This window comes from Chiloscyllium plagiosum, chromosome 4, assembly GCF_004010195.1.
Source record: "Chiloscyllium plagiosum isolate BGI_BamShark_2017 chromosome 4, ASM401019v2, whole genome shotgun sequence".
In the NCBI taxonomy this organism is placed as follows: domain Eukaryota; kingdom Metazoa; phylum Chordata; class Chondrichthyes; order Orectolobiformes; family Hemiscylliidae; genus Chiloscyllium; species Chiloscyllium plagiosum.
Window position 1 is genome coordinate 107,084,953 of NC_057713.1, and position 19,210 is coordinate 107,104,162.

Genomic DNA, 19,210 nt, shown 5'->3' on the forward strand with positions numbered 1-19,210 from the left:
GAAGGCGGAAAGGTGTGGGGAGGGAAATATATCCCTGGTGGTGGGGTCTGTTTGGAGGTGGCGGAAATGTCGGCGGATGATTTGGTTTATGCGAAGGTTGGTAGGGTGGAAGGTGAGCACCAGAGGCGTTCTGTCCTTGTTATGGTTGGAGGGGTGGGGTCTGAGGGTGGAGGTGCGGGATGTGGACGAGATGTGTTGGAGGGCATCTTTAACCATGTGGGAAGGGAAATTGCGGTCTCTAAAGAAGGAGGCCATCTGGTGTGTTCTCTGGTGGAACTAGTCATCCTGGGAGCAGATACGGCGAAGGTGAAGGAATTGGGAATGCGGGATGACATTTTTGCAAGAGGTAGGGTTGGAAGAGGTGTAATCCAGGTAGTGTGGGAGTCAGTGGGTTTGTAAAAAATGTCAGTGTCAAGTCGGTCGTCATTAATGGAGATTGAGAGGTCCAGGAAGGGGAGGGAGGTGTCAGAGATGGTCCAGGTAAATTTAAGGTCAGGGTGGAATGTGTTGGTGAAGTTGATGAATTGCTCAACCTCCTCGCGGGAGCATGAGGTGGCGCCAATGCAGTCATCAATGTAGCAGAGAAAGAGGTGGGGAGTGGTGCCGGTGTAATTACAGAAGATCAACTGCTCTACGTAGCCAGCAAAGAGACAGGCATAGGTGGGGCCCATACATGTGCCCATGGCTACCCCTTTGGTCTGGAGGAAGTGGGAGGATTCAAAGGAGAAATTGTTAAGGGTGAGGACCAGTTCGGCCAAACGAATGAGAGTGTCGGTGGAAGGGTACTGTTGGGGACGTCTGGAAAGAAAAAAAACGGAGGGCTTGGAGGCCCTGGTCATGGCGGATGGAGGTGTAGAGGGATTGGGTATCCATGGTGAAGATGAGGCATTGGGGGCCAGGGAAACGGAAGTCTTGGAGGAGGTGGAGGGCGTGGGTGGTGTCTCGAACGTATGTGGGGAGTTCCTGGGTGAGAGGGATAGGACAGTGGCAAGGTAGATAGAGATAAGTTCAGTGGGGCAGGAGCATACTGAGACAATGGGTCGGCCAGGGTGGTCAGGCTTGTGGATCTTGGGAAGGAGGTAGACCTAGTCAAAGGCCTTGCTAAAGTCCATATAGAAAACATCTACCATCCCTCCTCATCAATCGCCTTTGTCACTTCCTCAAAACACTCAGTTAATTTGTGAGACATGACCTTCCCCACACAAAGCCATTCTGCCTATTGCTAACAAGTGCATATTTTTCCAGATGTGAAGAATATTCTCCAATAATTTCCCTTCTTCTGACATGAGGTTCACTGGCCTGATTCAAGTATGATGGAAGTGAATGTAAGAGCAGTTAGAGGTGATACAGGAGTAGCAGAGATAATTTTCCGGATTATCCATGTTGGCCTTCTTAGAAAAGGAACAACATTGCTAATTCTACAATCATCTGGGACTTCGCCTGTGAATAAAGAGAATACAAAGATTTCGGACAAGGCCCCAGCAATTTCCTCACCTACCTAACTCAATGTTTTGGGACAGGTCCTATCAGGTGCTGGGGGCTTGTCTACCTTAATATATTTGAAAACAGCAAACACCTTTTTGACATTGACATGGCCTAGAACATCAACAAGCCCCTCACAAGACTCACCATTCAATATGTTCTCTTTTGTGAACACCGACGCAAATTATTTGTTAAGGATATCACCCACTTCCTCCAGCTCCATATATGAATTCCCACCTTTGTCATTGAGTGGACTTACCCTTTCCCTAGCTATCCTCTTGCTCCTTATATATGTATAAAACACCTTGGGATTCTCCTTAATAGTGTTTGCCAAAGACACATTTTGGCCCCTTTTAGCCCTCATAATTTCTCGTTTGAGTTCTTTCCTGCTAACTTTTGCCTTCAATAACCTTCACCATCTACGAGCATAACCTCTCTCATGTGATAATGAGGAAGTTCAGATGTCAATCAACTTAGTAATTTTCATTATTGCTGTGCTGTACTGTCCCAGTTACACTTATGCAAAGGCATCCCTGATGTGTAAAATATTTCATCCATCTTGTCCAACTAATCTCTTCTCCTCTGCAGGTACCCAATGAATCTTCACAAATAACAGTTCTGAGATGACAGGGCACTGCATCTAAATCAGTGCATGCACTGTCTTTCAGAGAGATGATGAAGATGACAGGGAGACCTGTGGATCTGAGATCTCATTATTCTTCTCTGCTATCTCAGGGAATCTTCACCTGTAGCTCTCCCTCTGGAGGCTGTGTGCCAGCTGCTAGAGGCTTCTGCCTTGCTTCATTTGCCAACAATGATGTAACAGTTCTTTCCTTTTATGTTGTCTTCGGATATGAAGCAAGTCCACAGCGACTCCAGCCATGCAACCGCCACATCACACGGTATGAGCAGATAATCTGCGGGCAATGTCAGAAAACAATATTATTTCACTGATGCAACTGCTGAATCCTCACATCTATCACTTTGAAGCTTCATATTATGCCCTCAAAAACTGGCACCTTCCCAGGGAGATAGTGGGGACTGCAGACGCTGGAGAACAGAGTAGAAAAGTGTGGCACTGGAATAGCACAGCAGATCAGGCAGCATCTGAGGAGCAGGAGAATTGACATTTCGGGCATAAATGCTTCATCAGGAATGTTCCCAAGGAAGTCAATATCATGCCTCCATAAACGGCTCTGAGATGTGCCACCCTATCCAAAGGAACCAGAGGTTTTCTCTTTGCACTTGGAGACAGGGAGGCGCGCAGGACTGGGGCATAGAATGAGTAGAATTTTGCCAGTAAACCAAGATGATAGCCCACCCAACAAAAAAAGGTACCCTTCCACATCACGGACCATGTCCTTGCATACTTACAGTTCAGCGGATAAAAGTGGTAATTGAAATGCATTGTGTTTTAGTGCAACTATGAATGTGTTTGCGAAGTGGGAAGTCCCAGTGCTGCTTTTAAGTGCCTTTGTCTGATTATATTTGCATATTTGACATAAAAAGGAGGTTATTAATGTAATAGTCATGAAAGTTACCCAAGGACTTTCTTGCCCAGAATTTCATTGCAGAGGTGGCAGGAGTGTGTGAATTTTTATCCAGGCCAAACTTGCTCATTTATTTTCCCTTCTCACCGTTTTTCTCATCACCTCCAGAGAGATGAACGTTACTCCACTGACTGCCCATCGGCATGGTGGGACATCATCAGTTTGGGTGGAGTTAACATTAAGTCTTTCAGAACCATTCTCGAATACAGCAGTTTCGAAGACCATTCTGATCTATCCTTAAAAGCATAAGCAGTTTCATCCCATAATTTATCCTGGCTCTCTGCCATTCGTAATGTCCATGTCCATTATACCAGTTCTTGAAAAATACTGAACAATGTTGATGTATACAATCCTATTGTGCTTAATTACTATTAAAAGGAAAGAAGTGGAATTATGTATCATGAATTTCCTAATGTAACTTATCCTTTGTGAAGACATCTGTCGAAGTTTTTTTTCTTTTTTATGTTGCTCCAATTGCACCGTCAATGGAACTCTCAGTTATGAAACAGAAACGTTGCGTTATGTTGCAGCAAATTTCAAATTCATATGAACAGATATGAGTGACATAAAAATCCTTGACTAAAAGTCTTGGGATTTGAAAAATAGCAGGAGTGCGATCTTTCTTGAAATATTTCCAATCACCTCTTCTTCTGTTGCTTATATAAAAAAAAACTGTGTACCTCTAAAGCATCATCAGCTCTGATTTCCTCATTTGCTTACTAAAGGCTGAAAGACATTCACATGCAATACACAGAATGAGACTGAGGGAGAATGTGGTTACAGCGAGCAAATCACATCATGTGTGTTAATCGGAACAAAACATATAACAAGCCCCAGGACCCTGAAAGAGAAAAGATCTTGAAAGAGAAGGTTGTTGAAGGCAAAAGCTCATGGCAAGTTTAAGGATAATTTTAGTTTGCATATTCGCTGCATCATTAAATTGTTCACATATCACGCTCGAAATATTCTGAGCTATATTTGCTGTTGTTTTATCGCCCTTTACAAATATATTTGGCTGATACTTTGGAGTTCAATGAAAGGTGACAATCTCTTGAAAGCATTTCAAGTGAACTCAATACAAGCTTATTACTTTTGTACCCAATTCTAACTTTAAGCCCTAAACAGTAACAGAAAAAGAATTGAACGTTTCATCATGTATTAAACTGTAAAATAAATTTAGGCTACTTATTGCACCATCATGCAAACGTTTTAAAGCATAGTAAGATGACTTATGCACACACAAGTGTGAATATGCTAATAGAGTAGTGGTCATAACACTGGACAAGTAATACAGAACCCTAGTGTAATGGACGGAGGACACTGCAATAGATGCTGAATACTGATATCATTATAAGTGACCACCAAATTATCATTGATTGTTGTACAACCCATTTGATTCACTAGTGTCCTTTGTGTTTTTTCAAATATTTTCACGCAAGTCTTTTAATCACAGCACCATCATTTTAGTAGGATCTTTAATCTTATTGCATTTTATAGTTCAACATCCAACAGATTTGAATAAAATAAGCAATTACAGGAAACAGAAATACTATCATTCAAGAGAAGAGAGAGAAAAGTAGCATTACTGGTACGCTCAACCTGTCAAGACTGAGGGACTACCTTTTGTTAGAACTCTCACTGATTTTACATTACTTTTATTTTTATTTTTATTTTTTAATCAATTTTGAATTGTGAGCTGGAAATTACTTGGGACAGGTTGTGGTAAAAGGAAAACAACAGACAAAGCAATCTGTTTGTTTGTGAGGCCAGTGTAGGAGGCTAATAGCAACGAAAACACAAATTGCTGGAAAAGCTCAGCAGGTCTGTCAGCATTTGCAAAGAGAAATCAGAGTTGATATTTGGGTCCCGTGATCCTTCCTCAGAGGTGATAGTAACTCGGAAAATGTCAGTTTTTATAAAGAAGATAGGGTGGGGAGAGGGAGTAAGGAGTAAACGGCAGGTGGGGTTAGAACCCAAAGAGAGAGAAGAACAGATGGATAGACAAGGGAGTGGATAACGATCTGGCCGGGAGGATTAATAACTGTAAATGGAGACTGTTAGTGGCTAACAGCGTGTAATGGCAGATATGTGATAACACGACCTGGTGTGTGGGGTATGAAGCTAGGACATAGGAGAGTTCAGGCACTAAAATTATTGAACTCAGTATTGAGGCTGGAGGACAGCAGGGTCCCCAAGTGGAAAATGAGGTGTTGTTCTTCAAGTTTGCACTGAGCTTCACTGGAACACTGCAGCAAGCCTGAGACAGAGCTGATGGCCAGGGAATAGAGTAGTTGAAGTGACTAGCAACTTTTTTGCTGACAGAATGTAGATGTTCTGCAACGCGATCACCCAGTCTATGCTTTGTCTCCCCAATGTAGAGGAGACCACATTGGAGACCACCAGCGAATGCAGTTGATTAGATTATGTGAAGTTCAGTTAAAGTGCTGCTTCACCTGAAAGGTGTGTTTGGGCCCTTGGATAATGAGGAAGGAGAAGGTAAATGGGTAAGTGTTACACCTTAAGTGGCTGCAGGGAAAGGTGCCATGGGGCTGTAGGGGAATGTTGGGAGTGATATAAGCTAATAGCAAGCTGCTTCTTGATGACAAAGGTTCTAACAGTCACAGCAACTGCAGGAACAATGTTACGTTTAAACAGACAGCAGAAGTTGGCCTTTCACAAGGTCAGAATTTATTCCAGCAAGTAAGAAAGAAACCCTCTATTCAAGCAGATGGCAGCAGCTGAATGGTATTTGAGGCCTCAAGAAATTTTGATCTGTATAGCAGAGCAGAATTAAAGTTTTTTTTTAACTATGTTTTCTGAGAGATGGTTCTGAGCTGCTGCTGAGACAGCATGAAGATTTAAAAGGTGCCTGCCTAATCTGTTATACCAGTTTCTGGAAACTCAAAGAGTAGAAAGCTGAGATAGAATTATTGCTGCCTTTGCCTGGCTGAACTGAGAAGGTGACCCGAAACAATGTTTCAATAAAGCAACCAATGAGTCCACATTTATGTCTGTGAAACAATGTGAAAGCCATTTAAGTAATCCGTTCAGTTTTGTTTCGTTTCTTTCATTTATCCCTTAATTCTGTTTGTTTGTCTGTCTTTTATGTGAATGGGATCCTAAAAGCAATAGTTGAGGTTTAAAATATTGACATTAATCAGCTTACCATGTTGCTAAATTTTCTCTCTGCTAAAGTTAATATGTATTTAATAAAGAGTTAAGTCTTTTGTTTAAGATGCACAACTGGTGTCTGGAAATTAATTGCAAACAAAAATAGAAATTGCTGGAAAAAACCCAGCAAGTCTGGCAGCTTGTGTGGAGAGAAATCAGAGTTAACATTTAGGGTCCAGTAAGACTTCCTCAGATCCAAAACATTAACTCTGATTTCTCTCCACAGATGCTGCCAGACCTGCTGAACTTTTCCAGCAATTGCTATTTTTTTGTTTCTGATTTAGGGTATCTGCAATTCTTTCAGTTTTGATCTGAAAATTAATTATTTGCAACGTTTGGGAATGGTTAGTCAGAAGTCTGTTTCGGAACCATTGGGATGACTATTTGGTGTCTTTGCTGGTTTAATGTTATTATGCTTTGAGTACAGAAGTGGAAAGGCTGATTTGGTTCAACTATCTGTTTGCATGTCTAGATGTTCACATGGAAAATGTAAGCTAAAAAAAATCAACTTTCTACTTTATAATTGATAAGTGACACCATCAGGCTACAGGGAAGTGACTAGAAGAATTCCAAGAGAATGTTGGAAAAGGGAATAGAAAGCACAGCCACTGTCACAGAAAGGAGGATAATACTTGACTTTGCTTTCCTCAATAAAGCTCTACAGTAGGTTTTTTTTCTATTCACTCTTGGGACAATTGCATTGCTGGCTGGCCAGCAATTGTTGCCCATTCTTAGTTGCCCTTGAGAAGGTGGTGGTGAGCTGCCTTCTGGAACCACTGCAGCCCATGACTGTAGGTAGGCACACAATGTCCTGAGGGAGGGAATTCCAGGATTTTGACCTCGCAACATTGAAGGAATGTCCAACTCAGGATGGTGAATGGCTTAGGGGAGAACTTAGGTGGTGTTCCCTGGCCTTGTCTGCTGGGAACAGTCATGAGTTTGGATGTTTGAGTTTGATGTACTGTTGTCACATGTAACAAGATACAGAGACAAGTGCAGTACTTTGTGCTGTAGTGGAAATCGTACCATACAAAGTGCATTAGGGAAGCAAAACAGAGTGTAGGATGTCAGTGTTACAGCCGCAGAGCACAGGCAAAGAGAGAAATCAAAATTATCGTTCAAGAGATCCCTTCAAAAGTCTGATAATAGCAGGGAAAAAGTTATTCTTGAATCTATTTGTTCACGTATTCAAACTTTTATATCTTCTGCCCTATGGAAGAGGGTGGAAGACAGTATAACCAGGATGGGAGGGGTGTTTGATTATGTTGGTTGCTTTCCTAAAGCAGTGGGAAGTGTAGATGGAGTCAATGGATGGAAGGCTGGTTTGCGAGATGGACTGGGCTGTGTTCATGAGTCTCTGTAGTTTCTTGAAGTTTTGGGAAGAGCAGATGCCAAACCATGCTGTGATGCTGAATTTCCTTAATGTCCTGAGGAAGTAGAGAAATTGCTGTGCTGTCTAAGGGGCTTTGTTGAATTGCTGCAGTGCATTTTTAGATGGTATACACTGCTGATACTAAGAGTTTGTGATGGAGGGATGGATGCCTGTGGATGTGATGCCACTCAGATGAGCTGGTTTGTTCTGGACGGTATCAAGCTTCCGTTTTGAAGCTGCACTCATCCTGGTAAGTAGGGAATATTCCATCACACTACTGACTTGTGCCTTGTAGGTAGTGGACAAGCTTTGGGAGTCAGGAGATGAGTTTCTTGTCACAGTATTTCTAAATTCTGATCTGCACTTGTATCCAGTGTATTTATATGGCAAGTCCAACTGAGATCAGATTCTATCTTATACAAATTTCATAAAACCTGGTCAGAGTGCTGAATCTACATTAGTAGACAGGACAAAAATGGAGAAAACATATAAATTATGCAAATTTCCATAAATGGAAAAGCAGCACAAGTCAAAAAAAGCAAAACAATTGCCTTGGCCATTCCAGGCAGATGAGTTGACATTCTAGAAGGTGCAATTCACTGGTTGCAGATATGTGTGTCCACTCCAAAGAACCCCTGCAATCTCACTGTGGCCATTCTGACAGCTCCATCAAGGTGGGCGGCACGGTGGCACAGTGGTTAGCACTGCTGCCTCACAGCGCCTGAGACCCGGGTTCAATTCCCGCCTCAGGCGACTGACTGTGTGGAGTTTGCACGTTCTTCCCGTGTCTGCGTGGGTTTCCTCCGGGTGCTCCGGTTTCCTCCCACAGTCCAAAAGATGTGCAGGGTCAGGTGAATTGGCCATGCTAAATTGCCCGTAGTGTTAGGTAAGGGGTAAATGTAGGGGTATGGGTGGGTTTCGCTTCGGCGGGTCGGTGTGGACTTGTTGGGCCGAAGGGCCTGTTTCTACACTGTAATGTAATCTAAAAAAATCTAATCTAAAAAAAAAATTAAATCTCAATCAGGCAGCCTGCTGACTGTTGATGGAGTCCCAGATCTTGTACAGGGAGCTTTCCTGCAAGGATTTCTCCTGTAGTCCAGATGTCCTGTCTTTGGTTGTGGAAGCCAATCTGAACCCAATGGTTTTCCAGGAGCAATGGTAGAGCCAGTCAGTAAGACTTTAGAGACAGGGGACAGGGGGTCAGCGTGAAGAGACCAAGGTGTCTTTTTGCAGGTCTGCCCCTTACCACAGTGGGTTCACCTGTTGGGTACAGGGTGACCAAGAAAGAGAGATCCCTCTATCAGGGTTTACCTGTCGGTTTGTCCACATTGCCACTGGCTTCAATGCCAATAAAATGAGGAATAATCTCTTAATTTACCTTTAAACGGTCGCCTCAGAGCTTCAGTCAACCTAATAGTGGGAAGGTTGTTCTTGATGCTTCCTGCCCTGGATTTAATGGGGATGTTGGGCAGATGTTGGGCTGTCCACCTCCAAGTGTCCATTCACCATTACACAGCCCCCTCTCTGAAGGAGTACTGAATTCCACTCCATAGGCTGTGATTTTCTGTTCGCAGAGGAGGTGAGAAGAAGGGGAATGGGAAAACCTGATCAGGCAAAAGTCCAAAAATCAGATTCTAGACATCAAGATACACTTCAGGGATAAAGTGATTTTTTTTTCCAAAGAGAAAAGTTCACCTTCCTGCTATCAGGTATCGAGAATCTAATTTGCATGTATTTTCATCTCATTACATAACTCACTGGAATTAACTCAACCTTTGCAATTAGCTTCAGATCAACTGAATTGACAATTCTGATCCTTGACTGTAACAGATGGGAGCCTATCGACTTGGGCTTCATACTCCAATCTGGGTAAGTTCTTGCTTTTCCTCTTTCTAGTGAAATCTTTGTTTTAAAATACATGGTCCTTGCTTTCATTTTTGCTGTCAACTCTACAATCGCAGTAGTCACATCAAGGCAGGATGTGTCCTTGGGCCATACTGAACTCACATGGAGCAGCTTGCGCCTGTGCAGACAGGGCATTTTACACCAGAAGGTTACACACCAGCTAGTGCCTGGAAAGCACAGTTAGAGAGAGATGTATAAAGGGAGCTTGCATGTGGCTGAAGGGTATAGTGTTGTGTCAACATTAGAATTTCTGCATGCAGTTGCAAAGTACTTGGTAAATACATTAGGTTGAATCTTACTGTATTTTAACAAAGAGTCACATTTGTAAATTTCCATGGCAGGTTTCTGTCTATAAGGCCCATTAAGCTTTGCTGTGCTAGTATTTTATACTTGCCTCAGTAACTACCTACCACACCCCTCTCGACTGACATGAGCCATATTCGGAGGTACTCACCTCTGCCAGGATATCCTGGCATTCCTTGTCCCACAACCATCTTTAAAAGGTCGCCGTGCATCCGGTCAAAGATTGACAGTCCGGAATTGCCCTGCACATTTTGTGACATTTGCTCCAGATGTGGCAGATCAGGGGAGATTAACACACCACCTTGTGAGCAAGTACCTGGAAGACATGCTGGAGAGGGTGGTTCAGACAAGAGATATCCTCTTGCCACATGACAGGCAGAGGAAACCAGACCCTGCCAGGCTGCTCTGAGGTTGTGACCTGGGTCAGTGCTGTCTCAGCTGTCTGAAGGAACACCCAACAGTGTAGACGGAAGGTCAATGAACATCTCCACTCCACCAGGATGAGTGCTACCATCTTCTCTCTGCTATCTTACACTCACTCTATCTTACACTCACTCTATCTCTGCCTCTGCATCCACGTCCCACCAAAACACGTGCTCTAATGATCTCACCCGTGCATGCACCATCTTCCCTCACTTGCTCTTCCCAACCCAATTCCTTCATTCCACTAACCCTGCATGCCCTCTGTGCTGCCCACTCATTACCATTTTTCCCCCTACCCCTGCTAGTACTTAAACCTATGCCACCCACTTTCATCTTAGTCAGTCGCTCCCTTTGTCTCATTCCAGGAGAAAACAGCCAACAAACGGGCTGAAAGAGCCAAGGCAGGTGATAGGTTGACCAACATTCAGCTCCTCACCCCCTACATAGATAGGACCCTAACCTGACCACCCCTAGTCATAAAATAACCATGTTCAGGCTCTAGGACTGACATTAAAGTCTGCCATTGACTTAACAACCCACAAAAGGTGTCTCTAACCAGCCTTTCAATATGGTGCCAAAACTCTTGACCTAGGAGGTTCCATCATGATCAAGAGCTTTCCGTCCACTTGCCCCATGTGATTCCCAGTTAATTTTCACAGTATCTCACTATGAGATGAAACACAATACCTCACTTGTGAACAGTAATAATAATGATTTAACTCGCCAGGCCAAAGGCAGAGTGTCGACAAGTGTCATGTTATACACCACAAAATGAAAAATACCAACCAATAGGATTGAGTTAATGGAGGATATTCACCCATAAGCAGTTATAAGACATATGCAAGAACGGTAAATATGCTTTCAGTTCCCAATATCTCTTAGACCTCTCAATATTCATCTGAAGTAATCACTAAATATTGCTTCTAAATAGTCGGGAATGGTTGATGATCCATTGTCTGAAATACAAAGTTCAACATAACAAATCATATTTCGAGTTGGAAGTCTCTCTTGAAACACAAGTTTTTTAAAATCTCAGCAAGGGAATATTGCATGGAAAGATAAAAGCGAACTGTATATCTGAGGATGAACCCTGAGTACTTTCACATGTTAGAAACAAAAACTAAAACCCATCGAAGTTTGCATAGTACTGGCCGTTCAGTTTATCAGCATCATCCCAACCAGAGGAAACCCACTTCAACTGATTCTTTGATTGCTCAAAGATAACTTGCAATTCCACGATAAGCTACCACTCCTTCAGCCAGGTGTCAAACTAAAATATCATGCAATCCTTCTTGGGGATAGTCCTTTCACAATTCACAAATGGAGAACCAGCAGCCAGCAATCGCATTCTATTTCACAGGACACTTTTAGCTGTAATAATGTCTGAAAATAAGTACAGCTAGATGAAGTAACTGCAATGACACAGAAAGAATTAGAAATTTGATGGCCTTAACTGCTTTCTGTGGTAGAGAATTTCACAGGTTCACCGTTCTGTGCATGAAGAAATTCTCCTCATCTCAGTCCTAAATGGCCTATCTCATATGCTCAGTCCATGACTTCAGATTCTAGACTCCCTAATCATCAGTAACATCTGTTCTTCATTTATCCTGTCTAGTCCTTTTAGAATTTTATGGGTTTCTATGGGATCCCTCCTCATTCATCTAAATGCCCAAAATATAGTCCTAACCGATCCAATCCCTTTTCATACATTAGTACTGCAAATCAGTCATTTTTAACCATTAGTCAGTTGCATTTATCATATTTACCATACGTCAATCTGAGAAACCTTCTTTGCACACACTCCATAAGCAGAACATCCTTCCTTAGATAAGGAGACCAAAACTGCACATAATACTCCAGGTATATACCTTTCTATTTTTGCTACCAAAGTTGATAATTTCACATTTATCCACATTGCACTTCCTGCTCATTTAACCTGTCCAAATCACATGAAAACATCTTTATATTTCCCTGACAGTTCTTGCTCCTACCCAGGATTGTGTCATCTGCAAACTTAGAGAAATCACATTTAGTTCCCTCATTCATATTTATTGTGAATAGCTGGGATCTAAACACTGATCCTTGTGGTATCCCACCAGTCACTGGCTGCCATTTGGTAAAAGACCCATTTATTCCTGATCTTTGTTTCCTGTTTGCCAGCCACATTATCCAAAAGCTGTTGAAGGTTGTCTGGCAACTGGCCAATTTTCATCTAGTAAACAACACAACCAAAGTTTAACAATTAACAATATATTCAACTTTATTCTAGTGGAGTCTTGCTGTTTTCTTCTAAAAGTAATTCAATATTTTGAAGCAATTTAGCACTTGAACGCATGTTTGGATGTCATATAAATAAAAATTCTATGGTCAATATAATTCTTTTCTTTATATTAAATTCACCAATTAGTTAGATTGCACGTTCCGAGCCCACAACCATTAACAACCAGAAGGACAAGGGAAGCTGGTACATGCAAACACCACCACCTGCAAGTTCTCTTCCAGGCCACTAGTATTAGAACATAAAACTGTACAGCCCAGGAATGGGTCCTTTGCCCCATAATGTACTGCCAAACATGACGCCAAATTAAACTAATCCCTTCTGCATGCCCTTGGTCCATATCCCTCTATTCCTTGATGTCCATGTGCTTATCTCAAGGTCTCCTAAACACCCCTATCATACTTGCATTGGACATGTATTGGACACGCTTCATTGTCGCTGGGTCTAAATCATGGCACCCTACCCCCTCCCAATAAGATTATAACACCACAACAAATTGGAACGGGTGTAAGCTGTCCAGCCTGCTTCACAATTCAATGGGATCATGTCCAAGCAACATTCCTTACGTCCACTTTCCTGCTTTTTCCTAGTCACCCTTGATTCTCCCTACTGACCAAGAATCTATCTATCTCAGCCTTAAATATACACAAGGGCTCTGCCCGCACAGCTGTCTATGGCAAGGTATTCCAAAGGCCCACAACCCATTGAGAGAAGAACTTCCTCCTTATCTCAGTCTTAAATTTGCACCCCTTTTATTCTGAGAATATGCCCTCTGGTGCAAGACTCTCCGATGAGGGAAATCATCCTCTCAGCATTTACCCTGTCAAGCCCCACAAGAATCCTATATGTTTCAATAAGATCACCTCTCAATCTTCTAAACTCCAGTGAGTAGAGTCCCAATCTGTTTAACCTTTGCTCATAACACAAATCCTCCATACCAGGGATTATCCTAATGAACAACCTAACAGCATTATAGGTTTGTCTACACCAAATGGACTGTAGTGGTTCAAGAAGATAGCTCACCACCACTTTAATAGGTAAGACAATAAATGCTGCCATTGCAAAGAAGACCACGTCCCCTGAATGAATGGAATGAAAATTAAACATTAATGAGAAGCCTTACCTCTGCAGAAATTCTTAAATTGCTCTTCTTCATACAAAATTGCATAACCATGTTCCCATCGAAGGAAAATGTCATGCTCCAGATCAGCAGTAATTGGACATAACCATGTCAGGACCCTGCATTAATGACAGGGTTACATATGTTCTTTCACAGTTTTAGGAAAGATGCTTTAAAAGAACTAACCTTTCAGATGAGTGAAAATGTGTCAAATAAACACTGTCAATGTTACAGCCTTGTAGCTTTTTTGCCAGTAGGATTACTTTAACACATCAATTAGTGCATGAGTTAAGTGATAATTAACTACAGTTTGTGACCTTTATTTCCACTGCAGTTAATTATCAAGTGCCCTAAACTGTGGAATTATTCCTAATACTCTTTCTCTGTCATTAACATTTAAAATACAATCCCTGCAAAAAAAGTTATGATTTACTTGTAATTAGTTGTAATGTATACATTAAATTATGGAGATGCATCACTAATAAATTAACAAATGAAAGCACTAGTTGAACTCTAACACTATATTGTTATCTGAATACACAAGCATTTTTTAAAAAATTATGCATTAGCAGACTGTAGAGATATTTCCCGTGCTTGTTGGAGAATCTTTAACAGGATAACTTGAAAACCCTTCCTTTTTGTTCAGATGTAAATTGCAAACATTCTTTTTTTGACATACGCGCCTCCCTTCATGCAAGAAATCGATAGATAGTCTTTGGAAAGGATAAGGCCATATGAAAACAATTACCGTAGGGTTGCAACATACCAGAAATTGCTGGAGAAGCTCAGCAGGTTTGGCAGCATCTGTGGAGAGAGAGCAGAGTTGCTGTGGTTCTGTTCGCCGAGCTGGAAATCTTTGTTGCAAACGTTTCGCCCCCTGTCTAGGTGACATCCTCAGTGCTTGGGAGCCTCCTGTGAAGCGCTTCTGTGGTGTTTCCTCCGGCATTTATAGTGGCCTGTCCCTGCCACTTCCGGTTGTCAGTTTCAGCTGTCCGCTGTAGTGGCCGGTATATTGGGTCCATGTCGATGTGTTTTTTGATGGAGTTTGTGGATGAGTGCCATGCTTCTCGGAATTCCCTGGCTGTTCTTTGTTTCGCTTGCCCTATAATGTGTTGTCCCAGTCAAATTCATGTTGCTTGTTGTCTGCGTGTGTGGCTACTAGGGATAGCTGGTCGTGTCGTTTTGTGGCTAGTTGGTGTTCATGGATATGGATCGTTAGCTGTCTTCCTGTTTGTCCTATATAGTGTTTTTTGCAGTCCTTGCATGGGATTTTGTACACTACATTAGTTTTGCTCATGTTGGGTATCGGGTCCTTCGTTCTGGTGAGTTGTTGTCTGAGTGTGGCTGTTGGTTTGTGTGGTTGGCAGGGACAGGCCACTATAAATGCCGGAGGAAACACCACAGAAGCGCTTCACAGGAGGCTCCCAAGCACTGAGGATGTCACCTAGACAGGGGACGAAACGTTTGCAACAAAAACTTCCAGCTCGGCAAACTGAACCACAGCAACGAGCACCCGAGCTACAAATCTTCTCACAAACTTAGAGCAGAGTTATCTGTTCTGAGAACCACTAACTCTGCTTTCTCCCCACACACGCTGCCAGACCAGTTATGTTTCTACAGTCATCTTTGTTTAGATCTTCTGCAGTTCTTTGTTTCATTGTACCATAAGGCTACTGTCAGAGAGTCAAAGATCTTAAGGTACAGGTTCATTGTTCCTTGAAAGTGAAATTGCAGGTAGATAGGGTAGTGAAGAAAGTGCTTGATACATTTGCCTTTATTTGTCAGTACATTGAGTATAGGAGTTGGGAGGACATGTTGTGGCTGTACAGGACATTGCTTTGTCCACTTTTGGAATACGGTATTCAATTCTGGTCTCCCTGCTACAGAAGAGATGTTGTGAAACTTGAAAGGATTCAGAAAAGGTTTACAAATATGTTGCTGAGGTTGAAGGGTGTGAGCTATTGGAAGAGGTTAAATAGGCTGAGGCTGTTTTCCCAGGAGCGTCAGAGGGTGAGGGATGACCTGATAGAGGTTTATAAAATCGTGAGGGACATGGATAAGGTGATTAAACAATGTCTTTTTCCCAAGGTAGAGAGTCCAAAACTAGATGGCATAGGTTTAAGGTGAGAGGGGAAATGTTTATAAGAGATCTAAGGAGCAACTTTTTCACGTTGTGGGATATAGGTAAATTAATGTTACTTCTACAATTCTGCAATTATAATTGATTATATAAAAGTAAATGAACTCACACCAGTGTGTAATTGTTTTAGCCAAGAGCTGAGTCAACAAGAATGGAAACTACGTGGAGGAAATATATAATTGTTTTTGTATTAGCTAAAATTGTATACCAGCATGAAACGTGATTGCAAAACAATGGTAGATATTATGGGCAAATAGATAAGATGTTGTAAGGGGATGATGTTAAGCTAGATATGCCTGTACAAATAGTAGGTATAAACATCTGTTTCCCACTTTTACAGAAACACAGGAACAAACCCCAATTAAAAGGGCTTAATGATAAGATACTGTGAGGGGCAGCACAGATGGAGGGAGTTGATAATGGTATATTGCAAACCAGGCAGCAACTCTTGAGCTAATCAGCCCCAACTATGTAAAGTGAATGATTTTCTCATGGCCTGATCTCTTCAAAGGAAGAATCATTGTCTACCAATTTCCTGCATGAAGGCAGGCATGGGTGTCAAAAAAACTGATGGTTGCCATCATTATATTAATCTCCCTTGCGAGAAAATGGTCCCTAAAAGTTAACCATTGGACATTAAGTTTAATAAAATTGCATCAACATACAATTTGTAAAATATACTATTCACTTTAAAGCATTTATCACATTTTGCCTTTCTTTATTTAACTATAAAATACATACAGATTTTATCATCAATAAAAAAAAAGTTGAAATGGAATTTTCTTTAATATGGCATTGTACTTAAACCAAATCTGAATGAAAATTAACATTTAAGAGTCACCATTCTAGCACCAGTCCAGCACAAAGTTCAAGCTAATTCCTTTCAATTCAAAAATTTTAATAAGAAAGGAAAATCTTTCTAAAGTTAAAATTTATTTTTTAGTTTGTATGAACTAATGATCTTTTTATGTCCTTGTAAGTACTGAGGCAGGGAGCAGGAAAAAATTAAAGTGTCTTAAGAACATCACAAATTCCATTTTATGGATATTAGACAAGCAGAAATCAGTATCATGTGATAACTAGTAATTAATTTTTCAGAGGTCATTAAAATGGAAGATGATTTGTTTAATGTAAGAGCAGTTTTACAATAAAATTCATTCATGTCAAAATGCCAACAAAGCTCAAATCCACGCCAAATGAACTCACTTCTATTCAGATACAAGCAAGATACGTGTATGTCGGTTCGTTCAAGGCCACGGTTTGTAGGGATTGCTGCCATCAGCATTCAGCAGAATCTGTTTGTTTTGAAGTCTTCTGAGTTATCAGTATGAATTTTCTCTGTTTTCTGTGAAGCTATAAATTCTAACTTCTCTTAGTTGGCATCATTCAGACATAGTACTGCTGCCTGCTGCTCTCTGTGTCCCATTGTTACTTCCATGCCGTGAAATCTAGCTGTGCACTTCAATGAAGGCCAAAACTAATAAAATCTCATTCAATATGTATTTTTGCCTCACATTACAGTGTAAACATTTTTGCTTTGTGAATTTGCCAAACATTTATCAATCCATACTTTTCAAATTTACTATCATGGAACAAAGAGAGGGAGAAAGAGAGAGAGAGAGAGAGAGAAAGAACTAATAATGTTGACCAATTTGTTCTGGCTATAAGACCAACATGCAATATTGTAATGTAGCAATCAAGTCTGTAGATTTATGCCTATGATTTTAGCTGAAAGCCCTACCTCTTGCAATTTTGCATTGTCTCTGTGGCAAATCAACTATTTTACTCTCAAAGGAGTATTAATCTAGCGGGAAAAACTAACCAATTTCCTCATGGGGTGTAATGTCCATCCTCGCCCCCTCCCCCTCCTCCACCCCCGGAGATAGAAAGTAAATTGGCAAGAATGGCCAATAATTGAGTGAGTTGGTTTTGGAGATATACTTGACCCTTCCTCACCCATTAAGTAAATAAGTTCTGGACTATTGAGAACTTTCTCAACTTGCTAGTGGTTAATTGTCAGACACCTAAGGGCCACAAGTCATCATTAACCTGATTGCCTGCCCTTTCAGTGGGCTAGAAAAGTGGCAAATTTTCTGACTAGGAACCCAAAGTGGCTTGCCTTCCAGGGTGATGATGAGAGGTTGGATGGAGGTTTAAGGTGCTCAGTTTACCCCAGTCCAGGCCTCAATTGACTGTCTTTAGGATTCAGAAACTGGCAGCTTCTGATTGGCCAGAAGCTCTGTTGAGTGAGGATTCTACTGTTGAGGCCTGCAATTGGCCAAAAAGGTCTCCAACTGATTGGAGCTTTTTAGATTAGATTACTTACAGTGTGGAAACAGGCCTTTCGGCCCAACAAGTCCACACCGACCCGCCGAAGCGCAACCCACCCATACCCCTACATTTACCCCTTACCTAACAGTACGGGCAATTTAGCATGGCCAATTCACCTGACCTGCACATTTTTGGACTGTGGGAGGAAACCGGAGCACCCGGAGGAAACCCACGCAGACACGGGGAGAATGTGCAAACTCCACACAGAAAGTCGCCTGAGGCGGGAATTGAACCCTTTCTCTGGCGCTGTGAGGCAGCAGTGCTAACCACTGTGCCACCATGCCACCCACTTTGTTAACAGAGCTCCCCAGTGGTGGGTGGTGCTGAGTCAGAATGCCGCTGAACACCCACTCCTGCACTGGGAGTACAAATTGCAGAATTGCAGCCATCGTTTCCAATGGACAATTTGAGATACACGCCTACTGGAGTCACATTAGGGGTTAATTATTGAAGTGGATTGAGAGGTTACTTGGTTCATATAAAATATATAAACAATCATAATCATAATTAGAATTGTTAAAATGCTATTAAAAAAAAGAGATTTACACAGAAAACTTGCCCTTCTGAAGAACTCAATGTCTCCATTTATATAGGAGAAGAAACTTTAGATAAACATTCACATCCAGTGTCAGTTTTCTAGCATTGCTTTATCTGCATGATATATTGCTTTCTGTGTAATATTCAACACATTTGATAACTCTGATTGAAAAACATCATATATACTCAAAATGGTTACACATCCTGATGACATAGAAATTATGAATGTATCTATCCATAACGTTACTAGCAAAATGTCCTAAATGTTAGAGCTGAAAATATGTTGCTGGAAAAGCGCAGCAGGTCAGGCAGCAAGCAAGGAGCAGGAGAATCAACGTTTCGGGCATGAGCCCTTCTTCAGGAATGGTGGTGGGGTCCGTTTGGAGGTGGTGGAAATGATGACGCTGTATATGGAGGTTGGTGAGGTGATAGGTGACCGCAATTTCCCCCCAGACATGATCGACGATGCCCTCCACTGCATCTCCTCCATTTCCCGCTCCACCGCCCTTGAGCCCCGCCCGTCCAATCGCCACCAGGACAGAACCCCACTGGTCCTCACCTACCACCCCACCAACCTCCATACACAGCGTATCATCCG